This window comes from Trachypithecus francoisi, unplaced genomic scaffold, assembly GCF_009764315.1.
Source record: "Trachypithecus francoisi isolate TF-2019V2 unplaced genomic scaffold, Tfra_2.0 Lachesis_group1, whole genome shotgun sequence".
NCBI classification, from domain to species: domain Eukaryota; kingdom Metazoa; phylum Chordata; class Mammalia; order Primates; family Cercopithecidae; genus Trachypithecus; species Trachypithecus francoisi.
This window is the reverse complement of record NW_022681454.1, coordinates 371,489-387,006: the sequence shown is the minus strand read 5'-3', so window position 1 is coordinate 387,006 and position 15,518 is coordinate 371,489. Positions and strand designations below refer to the sequence as shown.

Below are 15,518 nucleotides of genomic sequence, written 5' to 3'. Positions count from 1 at the left end.
TAGAAAATCAACTCAGTTTTCTTATAAAATTAAGTAACAACATTTTACATGACATTATAAATTCCATTTATATTAAACTTAATCATATATAATTTTATTAGGCAGTGTCTGTGTGTCTACCACTGAATATTCTTTGAGTTCTAGCATTTGCACAGGCATCACAGCTGAGAAGTACAGATTCTGGGTCTTTGTCTGTGTGACTGAGACAAAGGTGGACGTTATGTTCAACTGTTTTTTTTTTTTTTTTTTTTTTTTGAGACAGAGTCTTGCTCTGTCGCCCAGTCTGGAGTGCAGTGGCCGGATCTCAGCTCACTGCAAGCTCCGCCTCCCGGGTTCACGCCATTCTCCTGCCTCAGCCTCCCGAGTAGCTGGGACCACAGGCGCCCGCCACTTCGCCCGGCTAGTTTTTTTTTGTATTTTTAGTAGAGACGGGGTTTCACCGTGTTAGCCAGGATGGTCTCGATCTCCTGACCTCGTGATCCGCCCGTCTCGGCCTCCCAAAGTGCTGGGATTACAGGCTTGAGCCACCGCGCCCGGCCTATGTTCAACTGTTGAAAGGCATTTTTATTGCCATTCTGACTTGACAATGATACATCTAAAAAGATAATGGAATGCTGGGCACGGTGGCTCAAGCCTGTAATCCCAGCACTTTGGGAGGCCGAGACGGGCGGATCACGAGGTCAGGAGATCCAGACCATCCTGGCTAACACGGTGAAACCCCGTCTCTACTAAAAATACAAAAACTAGCCGGGCGAGGTGGCGGGCGCCTGTAGTCCCAGCTACTCGGGAGGCTGAGGCAGGAGAATGGCGTGAACCCGGGAGGCGGAGCTTGCAGTGAGCTGAGATCCGGCCACTGCACTCCAGTCCGGGTGACAGAGCAAGACTCCGCCTCAAAAAAAAAAAAAAAAAAAAGATAATGGAATGGATGTTAACTCCTGTCAAACAGATCACTAGCAATTTCTTCCTTATGCAGAGGTTGCAATGAGCCGAGATTGTGCCACTGGATTCCAGCCTGGGCGACAGAGCAAGATTGCCTCAAAAAAAAAAAAGAAGAAAATAAAGGAATAAAGATTTGTTTTCTGAAACACAACAGCCAAAAGTGAGTAAGTTCAGTTTCAATAAATGGACCAAGATCTTCAAAGACATTTTCTAAAGGAAGCTTTGCAAATGGCCAAGAGACATTTGAAAAGATAATAAAAATTATTATTATTATTTTTCAGATAGAGTCTTGCTTGTCGCCCAGGCTGGAGTACAGTGGCGCAGTCTCAGCTCAATGCAAGCTCTGCCTCCTGGATTCACACCACTCTCCTACCTCAGCCTCCAGAGTAACTGGGACTACAGGTGCCTGCCACCACACCTGACTACTTTTTTGTATTTTTAGTAGAGACAGGGTTTCACCGTGTTAACCAGGAAGATCTTGATCTCCTGACCTTGTGATCCACCCACCTCAGCCTCCCAAAGTGCTGGGATTACAAGTGTGAACCACTGTGCCTGGCCTCAAGATTACTTTTTGAGAGAAATGCAAAGCACAATCCCAGTGAGCTCTTACCTCTTAACCATTAGCATGGCCACTATTCAACGCACAAAAGGAATCAATGTTGTCAAGGATGCAGAGCATTTAGAACCCCCATGCACTGTGGTGGGAGAGAATAATGCAGCCCCCAAGAAAATTTGGATGGAGATTTCTCAAAATATTAAAAATAAAATGCATCTTGGTGTGGTGGCTCCTGCCTGTAATTCCAACACTTTGGGAGGTTGAGGTGGGATAATTACTTGAGCTCAGGAGTTTGAGTCCAGCCTGAGCAACATAGTGAGACCCCATCTCTACAAAAATTAAGCAGGTGTGGTGGCATGTTTCTGTAGTTTCAGCTACTGGGATGGCTGAGGTGTGAGGATTGTTTCAGCCCAGGATGTTTTTTTTCTTTTTTTTGAGACGGAGTCTCGCCCTAGCCCGGGCTGGAGTGCAGTGGCCGGATCTCAGCTCACTGCAAGCTCCGCCTCCCGGGTTCACCCCATTCTCCTGCCTCAGCCTCCGAGTAGCTGGGACTACAGGCGCCCGCCACCTCGCCCGGCTAGTTTTTTTTTTTTTTTTTTTTTTTTTTGAGACGGAGTCTCGCTCTGTCGCCCAGGCTGGAGTGCTGTGGCCGGATCTCGGCTCACTGCAAGCTCCGCCTCCCGGGTTCACGCCATTCTCCTGCCTCAGCCTCCCGAGCAGCTGGGACTACAGGCACCCACCACCTCGCCCGGCTAGTTTTTTGTATTTTTTTTTTAGTAGAGACGGGGTTTCACCGTGTTAGCCAGGATGGTCTCGATCTCCTGACCTCGTGATCCACCCGACTCGGCCTCCCAAAGTGCTGGGATTACAGGCTTGAGCCACCGCGCCCGGCCTAGTTTTTTATATTTTTTAGTAGAGACGGTATTTCACCGTGTTAGCCAGGATGGTCTCGATCTCCTGACCTCGTGATCCGCCCGTCTCGGCCTCCCAAAGTTCAGCCCAGGATGTTAAGGCTGCAGTGACCACAGCACTCTAGCCAGGGTGACAATGTTAAGATGCTATCTCAGAAAAATGAAATTATCCTACAATCCAGCAATTGCATTTCTGGGTATCTATCTATGTATGCAAAGCAGGAGCTGGAATGGACATTTGCATACACATGTGTATAATAACACTCCCCGCAAAAGATGAAAACTACTTAAAAGTTTCTTGATAGGCCGGGCGCGGTGGCTCAAGCCTGTAATCCCAGTACTTTGGGAGGCCGAGGCGGGCGGATCACGAGGTCAAGAGATCGAGACCATCCTGGCTAACACGGTGAAACCCCGTCTCTACTAAAAAAATACAAAAAACTAGCCGGACGAGGTGGCGGGCGCCTGTAGTCCCAGCTACTCCGGAGGCTGAGGCAGGAGAATGGCGTGAACCCAGGAGGCGGAGCCTGCAGTGAGCTGAGATCCGGCCACTGCACTCCAGCCCGGGCGACAGAGCGAGACTCCGTCTCAAAAAAAAAAAAAAAAAAAGTTTCTTGATAGATAAATGGATAAAGATGTGGCATATGCATGCAATGGAATATGGCTCTAACTTCTGAAAGCAAATTATGCACGTGCTACAAAAAGTATAAAACTGGCCGGGCGCGGTGGCTCAAGCCTGTAATCCCAGCACTTTGGGAGGCCGAGACGGGCGGATCACGAGGTCAGGAGATCGAGACCATCCTGGCTAACACGGTGAAACCCCCGTCTCTACTAAAAAAATACAAAAAACTAGCCGGGCGAGGTGGCGGGCGCCTGTAGTCCCAGCTACTCTGGAGGCTGAGGCAGGAGAATGGCGTAAACCCGGGAGGCGGAGTTTGCAGTGAGCTGAGATCCAGCCACTGCACTCCAGCTGGGCGACAGAGTGAGACTTCGTCTCAAAAAAAAAAAAAAAAAAAAAAAAAAAAAGTATAAAACTTTAGGACATTCGGTGAAACATGCCAGAAACAAAGTGACAAAGATCATATAATTCCATTTATATGAGCTATCTCAAGTAGTCAAACTTACAGAAACAGAAATTAGAATGATGTAATTTCATAAGGTGGAGAGAGAGTAAAAGGGGCAGTTAATGCTTCGGGGGTATTGAGTTTCAGCTTTGTAAGATGTGAAAATTCTTGGCTGGGCACGGTGGCTCACACCTGTAATCCCAGCACATTGGGAGGCTGTGGCAGGTGGATCATGAGGTCAGGAGGTTGAGACCAGCCTGGCCAACATGGTGAAACCTCATCTCTACTAAAAATACAAAAATTAGCCAGGCATGGTGGTGGGTGCCTGTAATCCCAGCTACTCGAGAGGCTTAGGCAGGTGAATCACTTGAACTTGGGAGGCGGAGTTTGCAGTGAGCCAAGATTGAGCCACCGCACTCTAGCCCGGGTGATAGAGTGAGACCCCGCCTCAAAAAAAAAAAAAAAAAAAGTAAGTTCTGGAGGTTTGTTGCAGAGCAATATAAATATACTTAGCACTGCTAAACTGTACACATTAAAAATATAAGATGGTCAATGTCATGTGTTTTCCTGACAATTAAAAATTTGTGAAAAGTACTTAAAAGAGATTCAGCATAATAAACTGTTCCTAAATTATCTTCAAATTACAAAAGTGTTTTGCTCCCACAAAATCACTTAGATTCATCCAAAAGCACATAGTGAAATTAATATTCTTTTCATGACTATTTGACTCAACAGGGTAAAACAACCTTCAGCACAAGCCAAGAACACAAATAGACAAGATAAGCCATGCAGAAAGTTGGGGTTATGATTTTAGAGGAAGACAAATACATGCATAATTTGATTGGTGATGAATATGGCATATTCCTACTAAGCCCCACATTGACTTGAAGTGTTTCTAGAGAGTTCCAAATTGACATCCAGAATCACTGACATCCAAAATCACCACTCCCAGGTAAAACCAAACACACAATACACTGACACCAAGAAACTTACCATAAAAAAAAATCATACAAAATTACCAAATAAGAATGAGAAAAGCATTCACCCAAACAATCCTGTATACAACCTAGATATACTACTGAAAAAAAATCCCATAGATTTTCAAATGGATATGTGTAAATGTGAAGAGCAGATATCTTAAATCATTAACTGTTTGAAAAAGTTGCCCCAGAGCAAGCACCTCCACTCTCAGGAAGACAGTGGCACAATCCTCTGGCTTAATAGACCACAAGGCCACATGGAGCATTGGTGGCACATGGGGTGGGACAGCAGGAGCACTGGTTCTGGAGTTTTGGAGGGCAACTGCAGGCCCCAGTGTAGGCCCCAGCCTCTGGCACACTGGTGCATGCCAAAAAAGGAGCCCTCAGGCCACCATCACTCTTATCAGGGCCCTTGCATCTGTCACTTTGTAATCTGTGCCTGCAGCTCCCTGGTCCCTGAAGGTCCTGTTCTCCAGGAGGCAGATAGCTTTGCTTCCAGCCTCTACACCTTCTTATTTCACCTATGCAGGATATAAGGATCTGTGCTTTTCCTGTGCCTCTAAGGATCTATGTGCCCAACCATGAGAATAAGGAGGAGGTGTTTTGAGGGAGCCAGAGGCAGTGGCTGGCTGAGAGGAGGGGTGACAGGACCACTACGTGCATGATGTCATGGGTGGTAGGGCAGGCTGGGCTGGCTGCTTCCTGGGCAAGGAAGTCAGAAGATCCAATGGTTTCCACCATCTCCACACTCTAACCAGGGTTGCCAGGGGGAGATCTAAACACATTCATGACTGGGTGCTACAGAAATGGAAGCAGCAGCAGCTTCATCTTGCAGTTGCATGGCTGTTATCATGACCACACAATGGGGAAAGGGCTGACTCTCCAACAAAAGGTATTAAAAAACTCAATATTGAAACTTAATTTTACTTAGACCTTTCCTTCGCACAATGTACAAAACATTACTTATCTGTTTATGTATGCATAGCAGGAACTAGAAATGACATTTGCACACCCATGTTCATAAACAGTATTATTCCAAAGCCAAAAGTTGGAAGCTACTTATATAACCCTTGACATATAAATGGATTTGTAAAATGGAATATACATGCAATGGGAAATAATTCTATTTTATAAAATGAAATTATGTCACACGCTATTATAAAGATAAACCTTGAGGGCTAGGTGTGATGACTCACGCCTGTAATCCACATAATTGGGGAGGTAAAATAAAAGAGAGAGAGAATCTTTTGAGGCAAGCAGTTCAAGATCAACCTGGACAACACAGGGAGACCGCATATCTACCAAAAAGGAGTAAATCTTTACAACATTACGTAAAGAGAAATACGCAAAAAAACAAAGTATCAGGGAGTATATAATTTCATTTATGTGAGATACTTTTAGTAGTCCACTCATAAAAACAGAAAGTAGAATGGTGTTTGTCAAGAGCTGGGGGAGGAAGAACATGTTACCAAGAAGTGCAAGGTCCTTAATTTTTGTCTTCTTGAGAGAAAGAATTCAGCCAAGAGGTCATTTAGTGAAACAAGCAGAGTTTATTAAAGGAAAATAAAGTACACTCCAAGAGGAGTAGGCTGGCCCAACTGAAAACTGCCCTGAGAGTTCCATGTTGCAGTTTTTATTATCTTGCATTTAAAAAAAAAAAAAATTTCCTCATCTGTCTCAAGGGGCTGTTTTTTCTGGTCATTTCTAACTATCGGCCTACTCCAACATTCCCTTCTCAATAGATTGTGACTAAAAATCTTCAAGTCTAGGGGCACTGTGGGTCTTCTGTAACTACTTCCTGCTGATATGAGACAAAGAACTCATCAGTGTCTCATTCTCTTGCTCCCTTTCAGGGAAAGATACCTTCCACGTTTTCCCAGAAGGTTCAACTTGCAGTGTCCAGAGGAAATGTGGAGGAACATGGTTGTCCAGAAGGGAAGAAGATAGATCAGTGTTCCCGTTGCAGGACCGCTTGTAGTCTGAGGTGAGAGAAAACAAACCTGGTTACTAGATTTAGTGAACAAGGCCCAAAAAGGATGGGGGAAAAACAAAGAAACAAACAAACAAACAAACAAACAGATAGGAACAAGGCCAGAGATCCCAAGAAAATGAGATATCAGGAGAAGTGGAACCAGGTGGCACCCTAGGAGAACTAGCTCTCAGTGGCATGTTTAGGATGGCTTAGTTTATAAAATCTCTAACTTAATTCTGGCCTTTCTCTATTCTGTTAACCCAGAAACAGCATTTTTCTCCTAGAATAAGGCAAATTCCTTTGTGAGCTGCAGCTAGTGTGTCAAGACCTCTACAACTTTGGAGAACTACAACCATGAGAGAATCAACTTATTGCTGTGACTCAGAGTTGGAGCAGTGGTTTCTATTTTGTGAGTCAGTTCCAGAGACAGGTGGTGGTAAGTTGAGGAGGCAATAATAATGCCAGTTATTTCTGTGGTGGCACTTGTGGTGCCAAGCTCATTGCAGAAAGAAATTAGATGGGCTGGGCGCGGTGGCTCAAGCCTGTAATCCCAGCACTTTGGGAGGCCGAGATGGGCGAATCACGAGGTCAGGAGATCGAGACCATCCTGGCTAACACGGTGAAACCCCGTCTCCACTAAAAAATACAAAAAAACTAGCTGGGCGAGGTGGCGGGCGCCTGTAGTCCCAGCTACTTGGGAGGCTGAGGCAGGAGAATGGCATAAACCTGGGAGGCGGAGCTTGCAGTGAGCTGAGATCCGGCCACTGCACTCCAGCCTGGGCGACAGAGTGAGACTCCGTCTCAAAAAGAAAAAAAAAAAAAGAAATTAGATGAACTGCTCAGTCGATCTGGTGTTGAGTAAATGTGTTAAATGGTGTGGTAAATAAGGGTAATAGCAGAGAAGCAATGGACAATGGAAACTTAAGGGGTGAGGTAAGCCAGAATATATGTTCTGGTTCAGTTTGCCGGGAGGCAGAGATAAACTTGCATTTCCCAGAGGAATTAAAGTTCTGCAGTTGAGAAACAAGAATGAGGCCAGGTGCAGTGGCTCACGCCTATAATCCCAGCACTTTGGGAGGCCGAGGCGGGCGGATCACGAGGTCAGGAGATTGAGACCATCCTGGCTAAAACAGTGAAACGCCGTTTCTACTAAAAATACAAAAAATTAGCCAAGCACCTGTAGTCCCAGCTACTCAGTAGGCTGAGGCAGTTGAATGGCATCAACCTGGGAGACGGAGCTTGCAGTGAGCCGAGATCGCGCCACTGCACTCCAGGCTGGGCAATAGAGTGAGACGCCATCTCAAAAAAGCAGAAACAAAAACAAAACCAAGAATGAATGTAGGAGGTAAGGTCAGATCCAAACATTGACCAGTGTACTTTGTTGGCTACCCAATATATGATATTTTGCCAATAAAGTTGCCGCTATCGAGGAGCCAGATATGGGTGATTAGTTTGAATAGGACAATGGGTCCTATTTTCTTACAAGAGCATGTGTCTAATAGTATCAAGAGAAGTGGAGCAGTAGTTTCTGTTTTGTGAGTCAGTTCCAGAGACAGGTGTTGGTAAGTTGAGGAGGCAATAATAATGCCAGCTATTTCTGTGGTAGCACTTGTGGTACCAAGCTCATTGCAGAAAGAAATTAGATGAACTGCTCAAGGAGTATCAAGGAGAAGGGTTTTCTGGAAGGAATCACAGAGTTGAAACCTATTGCATAATCCATACCAGCTTGGTCAGTACCATGAGTTGGATTGACTGCAAGGGTGACTGAAGCAGAATTCAGTGGCATCATTTTGGATGAAAGGGCCAGGAGTTAAAATATTTGAAGGGCCCAGAGAATCCCATTGGTAAAAAAAAAAAAAAAAAAAAAAAAAAATTTGAGAGCTATCAATAATGGTGCTGTTTGTGTTGCATTGTGCTCAGTTAATTTCACCCACAAGGGTTCTGGAATTTATGGTATCATAGATGTATAGAGGTGTCGCCGGGCGCGGTGGCTCAAGCCTGTAATCCCAGCACTTTGGGAGGCCGAGACGGGCGGATCACGAGGTCAGGAGATCGAGACCATCCTGGCGAACATGGTGAAACCCCATCTCTACTAAAAAATACAAAAAACTAGCCGGGCGAGGTGGCGGGTGCCTGTAGTCCCAGCTACTCGGGAGGCTGAGGCAGGAGAATGGTGTAAACCCGGGAGACCGAGCTTGCAGTGAGCCGAGATCCGGCCACTGCACTCCAGCCTGGGCGACAGAGCGAGACTCCGCCTCAAAAAAAAAAAAAACAAAAAAAACAGATGTATAGAGGTGTCAGGTCAATAAGGGTAACAGGGGAGAACAAGGGGCTTAAGGTGGTAGAATAAAATCTTTTTTTTTTTTTTTTTTTTGAGATGGAGTCTGGCTCTGTCGCCCGGGCTGGAGTGCAGTGGCCGGATCTCAGCTCACTGCAAGCTCCGCCTCCCGGGTTCACGCCATTCTCCTGCCTCAGCCTCCCGAGTAGCTGGGACTACAGGCGCCCGCCACCTCGCCCGGCTAACTTTTTGTATTTTTTAGTGGAGACGGGGTTTCACCGTGTTAGCCAGGATGGTCTCGATCTCCTGACCTCGTGATCCGCCCCTCTCGGCCTCCCAAAGTGGGTAGAATAAAATCTTTTTTTTGTTTTTTTTTTTTGTTTTTTGAGGCGGAGTCTCGCTCTGCCGCCCAGGGTGGAGTGCAGTGGCTGGATCTCAGCTCACTGCAAGCTCCGCCTCCCGGGTTCACGCCATTCTCCTGCCTCCGCCTCCCAAGTAGCTGGGACTACAGGCGCCCGCCTCGTCGCCCGGCTAGTTTATTGTATTCTTTAGTAGAGACGGGGTTTCACCGTATTAGCCAGGGTGGTCTCGATCTCCTGACCTTGTGATCCGCCCCTCTCGGCCTCCCAAAGTGCTGGGATTACAGGCTTGAGCCACCGCGCCCGGCCTAGAATAAAATCTTTAAAGCCACTTTAGTTTGTGTTAGAAACAGTACATTAGTAGGGGGAAGCTTTTGCATAGTGAGGTCTCGATGGTAGTTGAAGCCATGTTGGGACTAAGGAGTTGGCCATTCTTGTATTATGACCAAGTAGGACATTCCTACCATGAATGAAGAGGAATTCATGCGTAGCTAACAGGTTGAGACATAGGAAGAACTGGCAGACTTTAGTAGTTGTGGAGCTGCCTATAGAGTGCTAAAAAAAAAAAAAGGCTGTTGACAGTGCACATGCAGGTGATTTTAGCCAGAAGTAAGATTGATGACTATAGAGAATTAGGTTGCATGGTTCCAAGGGAAGTAGATTAGGGCCAAAGTGAGAAGCTTGCTGATTAAGAGATACTGTGAACACAATGAATATTAGAGAGAGAGATCAATACTCAAGATTATGACTTTGAAGTTTAAATCTAGGAGGGGCATAGCAAACACTTCCCTGGAGAGTGTGACGGTTTATAGTAAAAAAGGTCTATTAGTTAAGTCTGCATAGAGTATTACAACTTGCAATATAAAGGCCAAAATATTACTAACAATTGCTGATGAACTAAGGCAGTCAAAAGTAAAATAACTAAATCATTAGGCTAAAAAAATTCGTACTAAAGATAGCTCTTACTGAAACTTTGGGCAGTGCACAAGTTAGGGTTAAAGTAAGAATAAACAGTATCTTTGAAAATAAGATTGCCAATATTGGGACTACCCTACTGTGAGGTAAAGGAGTGGGAGCATTACTTATCCTCTCTTTTAAAGAGAAATTTTAAATCCTCTACTGGCTCACAGGAGTAGCTGAGTGTTGGTTCCTTAAAGTCTTGTTGGCCAGGTGTGGTGGCTCACATGTGTAATCCCAACACTTTGGGAGCCTGAGGCGGGCAGATCAGGAGGTCAGGAGTTTGAGACCAGCCTGACCAACATGGTGAAACCCCATCTCTACTAAAAATACAAAAAGTAGCCGGGCCTGGTGGTGTGTGCCTGTAATCCCAGCTACTCAGGAGGCTGAGGCAGGAGAATCACTTGAACACGGGAGGTGGAGGTTGCAGTGAGCTGATTGATTGTGCCACTGCACTCCAGCCTAGGCAACAGAGTAAGAGTCCATCTAAAAAAAAAACAAAAACAAACAAACAAAAAAACTTTCCAGGGTTTTATTCAGAAGTGATGTATTCAACTAGAGATGCCAGGAACTTTGATAACTATTGGGGTGTAAAGTATGATAGTAAAAGGCTTATTTTGTAACCGGGTTGAGATCCCAGAGACCCGTATCTCCAGATTTTAATGAGGACGTGTGACCCTGCCTAGTATAAGGGTTGTTGGTTGTTACAGGGGTCACACTCGGGCAGAATCCTTTATCCCAACTCCTGGATGGCTGTGTGAAATTAAGCCATGGATTTTAATTTGGTAACCACTGGGTACATTAGGTTTGCATGTAGAAAGGGTCTCTCATATAGGATTCCAAAGGAACTAAGGCATAGATGTAATTTAGGGGCTGTTCAGATCTGGAGAAGTGTCATGGGCAGTTCTAGACATAGTAAAGAGGTTTCCTGGCATCATTTGCTCAGGGTCCTTTTAATGGCTTCATTAATTCTACCTTCCCGGAAGATTGTGGCCTTAAGGAGAAGTGTAGAATGTATTTTATCCCTAGGGTTTTTGCCACTAATTGAGTATAGTTTATAAAATAAACATGGACCATTATTAGTTTGTGAAGACTGGGAAAGCCCAAACCAGGTGATAATTTGAGAAGAGCCTTGGCAACTACTTGAGTCTTTTCTATTCTAGTATGAAAGGCTTCAACCCAGCCAGTAAATGTGTCCGCAAAAATCAGAAGGTATTTATAGCCTCAACAGGCCAGGAATTGAGTAGTCTATCTGCCAGTCTTTCTGCTGGGTAGGTTTCTTGTTGCTGAACTGGCTGAATTAAGGGAAGCAGCTTAGGGCCTTGAGGATTATTGCAGACACAGAATGGACAGGCTTTACAAACTTTACAAAAAAAGTTGTTTTTTTTTTTTTTTACATTTGATGGAGATGGTCTCTACCAAAGTGACAAGAATTATAAAGTGCCCTTATTACTTTCTGTTGGAGGGCCTGGGAAGGATAAAGAACCTCACCCAATTATTACAATTTTTCAAGTTCTAGGGTGTTTTTGCATTTGATCGCCATTTCTGTCTTGAGTATATTGCAGGGTGGGTAGGTTGTTAGGCAAAGGTGGAATAAGGGCCACAAAAAGTTCCCAGAGATGGTGGTGGCCCTAGCTGCTTGGTCAGCCCTCCTGTTTCCCTGAGCAATTTCATCTTGACCCTTCTGGTGGCCCCAGCAATGAACTACAGCTACTTTCTATGGTAGGTGGATCGGCTGGACTAGGGTAAAAATCTGTGATCCATATTTAATAGGGGTATTCTCTGCTGTGAAAAGTCTCCTTTCTTTCCAGATGGCTGCATAAACATGAGTACTAAGAAGGCATGTTTGAGGGCGTGGTGCCTTACGCCTGTAATCCCAGCACTTTGGGAGGCTGACCTGGGTAAATCACTTGAGGCCAGGAGTTTGAGACCAGTCTGGCCAACATGGTGAAACCCCGTCTGTACTAAAAATACAAAAATTACCCAGGCGTGGTGGAGCACACCTGTCAGTCCCAGCTACTATGGAGGCTGAGGCAGGCAAACTGCATGAACCCAGGAGGTGGAGGTTGCCCGGGCGACAGAGCAAGACTCCGTCTCAAAAAAAAAAAAAAAAAAAAAAAAAAAAAAGAATTCTGAATTGCTAAAGGGGTGGGGAAGGACAGTTGAATGGAAAGTTGTTCCCAAGTACGTCAGTATCAAATGGCAATTTCTAGAGTTTATGTGGTTTAAATACAGGAAGCATTTCTCTTTTCTGTATATTTTATACATTTTGCACATACAAATATGACAAGAAACATTTAACAATTTTTGTTAAATTTTTATTAAGAATGTGTTGAAGGCCGGGCGCGGTGGCTCAAGCCTGTAATCCCAGCACTTTGGGAGGCCGAGACGGGCGGATCACGAGGTCAGGAGATCGAGACCATCCTGGCTAACACGGTGAAACCCCGTCTCTACTAAAAATACAAAAACTAGCCGGGCGACGAGGCGGGCGCCTGTAGTCCCAGCTACTGGGGAGGCTGAGGCAGGAGAATGGCGTAAACCCGGGAGGCGGAGCGTGCAGTGAGCTGAGATCCGGCCACTGCACTCCAGCCTGGGCGACAGAGCGAGACTCCGCCTCAAAAAAAAAAAAAAAAAAAAAAAAAAAGAATGTGTGTTGAAGATAATCATGTTTCTGTTTGAAGAGGGATTTTACTGTAATAAGTGTTATCTCTAGAGTCAAAGTTGCCTGTGTGGTGAGCAAGTCATTTTTCTCTATGGTTCTGTTTCTTTCTCTGTAAAATGAGGATATAATAATAATACCTATGTTATTAATTATCTGTGAAAATTAATTTTTTTTTTTTGAGATGGAGTTTTGCTTTTGTCGCCCAGGCTGGAGTGCAATGGCGTGATCTCAGCTCACTGCAATATCCACTTCCCAGGTTCAAGCAATTCTCCTGCCTCAGCCTCTTGAGTAGCTGGGATTATAGGCTCCCGACATCACACCTGGCTAATTTTTGTATTTTTAGTAGAGACAGGGTTTCACCATGTTGGCCATGGCTGGTCTTGAACTCTTCACCTCATGATCCACCTGCCTTGGGCTCCCAAAATGCTGGGATTACAGGTGTGAGCTACTGCGCCAGACCAAAAATAAAATTTATTAAAACATATACAGTATAATGGTTAGCATTTAGTAGATATCAACTATTAATAAAACATGTATATACTGAATTACAATACATGCTTTAATACAGAAATATCTTCTCATTACATGAGTTTTTCAACCAATAAATGAATGTATTTTTCCAAAAATATGGTATACACAAGGAAATACAATTCAACATTAAAAGGGAGGAAATCTTTTCATTTGAAACAATGTGGATAAATGTGGAGGACACTATGCTAAGTGATATAAGCCAGACAGTAGAATGCTGGTTACCAGATGATTGGGAATTTACAAGAAAGGGGCATCTGGAGACATGTCTGTAAAATAAGACATAGTTGCCGCAGAGGAATAAATTCAAGAAATCTATTGTACAGCATGGTGACTACAGTTAATAATATGTTTTTGGAAAATGCTAAGACAGCCGATGTTATGAGTTCTTATCACAAAAGTAATGACTATGTGCAGTGAAGTATCTGTTAAGTAGCTAGAATTAAGCTTTTGACAATGTATATATACTGCAAAGCACCATGTTCTACAGGATATTTTATCTGTCAATTAAAAAACGTATTTTAAAAATTACAGAACAATGTTGCAAATGCTGTCTCTTTGTCAAACAACTTGAATATTATCAAAAATGTATAGTTTTTGTGCTGTTTTTGTAATATCATAACCATAGACACTGGGCATGGTGGCTCACACCTGTAATTCCAGGACTTTGGGAGGCCGAGGTGGGAGGATCACAAGGTCAGGAGTTCGAGACCAGCCTGGCCAACATGGTGAAACCCGTCTCTACTAACAACACAAAAATTAGCCAGGCGTGGTGGTGCATACCTGTAATCTCAGCTACTAAGGAAGCTGACGCAGGAGAATCGTCTGAACCCGAGAGGCGGAGGCTGCAGTGAGCTGAGATTGCACCACTGCACTCCAGCCTGGCAACAGAGCGAGACTCCATCTCAAAAACAAAATAAAGAAGAAAATAATCATAGGAACTCTAATATTTACTAGCGTATCTTAGACCCAGAACAATATATAATACAAGACAATGCACTCTAGGGCTTTTACTTTTACGCTTGAAGTACCTGGATTTTTTTTTTTTTTTTTTTTTTTTTGAGACGGAGTCTCGCTCTGTCGCCCGGACTGGAGTGCACTGGCTGGATCTCAGCTCACTGCAAGCTCCGCCTCCTGGGTTTACGCCATTCTCCTGCCTCAGCCTCCCGAGTAGCTGGGACTACAGGCGCCTGCCACCTCGCCTGGCTAGTTTTTTTTTGTATTCTTTAGTAGAGACGGGGTTTCACCGTGTTAGCCAGGATGGTCTCGATCTCCTGACCTTGTGATTCGCCCGTCTTGGCCTCCCAAAGTGCTGGGATTACAGGCTTGAGCCACCACGCCCGGCAATACCTGGAGTTTCTAGTGCTGATGGAAATCATATATAAACAGACACTAAAAAGGGCGAGTGATGCTAAAGGTCCCATAATTGGCCACTCTGTGAACACAGTAAATGAATTTTCATCAAAAACCACTGAGAGGCTTGGCACGATGGCTCATGCCGGTAATCCCAGTACTTTGGGAGGCTGACGTGGGTTGATCACGAGGTCAGGAGTTTGAGACTAGCCTGGCCAACTTGGTGAAACCTCATCTCTACTAAAAATACAAAAATTAGCTGGGTGTGGTGTTGGGCACCTGCATCCCAGCTACTCGGGAGGCTGAGGTAGGAGAATCACTTGAACCCGGGAGGTGGAGGTTGCAATGAGCTGAGATCATACCACTGCACTCCAGCTGGGTGTCAGAGCAAGACTCCATCTCCAAAAAAAAATAAAAAAAAAATCACTGAGAAAATATTTGAATTCAATAGCTGCCATAATCTTCAAACTTTTTTGCAGAGAAGGTGACCAAGGACTTGGATAAAGTAAGGTGACTAAAAATGAAAACTGTAGCTCATGAAATGCATCCACTAAAACAAAAGATTAGAAGAGAAATTCCTCAAGATTGTAATATGAATATGGACAGAAAAGATCATTGCAGATTTTCAATCTACAGAGATAATTCTATTGTTTTTTCACCATTTAACACTCACACTCAAAAATATAAGATTCTGGCCTGGCACAGTGGCTCATGCCTGTAATCCCAGCATTTTGAGAGGCTGAGGCAGGCAGATCATGAGGTCAAAAGATCGAGACCATCCTGGCCAACATGGTGAAACTCCATCTCTATTAAAAATACAAAAATTAACTGAGTGTGGTGGCAGGCGCTTGTATTCCCAGCTACTCAGGAGGCTAAGGCAGGAGAATCACTTGAACCTGGGAGGCGGAGCTTGCAGTGAGCTGAGATTGAGCCACTGCACTCCAGCCTGGTGACAGAGTGGG

General features: G+C 44.6%; 1 long non-coding RNA gene across 1 annotated transcript; it reads left to right on the top strand.

The window, feature by feature from the left end:
- Nucleotides 1–1,037: 1,037 nt before the first annotated feature.
- On the top strand, nt 1,038–6,894 carry LOC117084997. Its single transcript, XR_004437742.1, has 3 exons — nt 1,038–1,099; nt 6,301–6,431; nt 6,704–6,894. It is a non-coding gene; the product is annotated as an uncharacterized LOC117084997 (long non-coding RNA).
- Nucleotides 6,895–15,518: the final 8,624 nt, after the last annotated feature.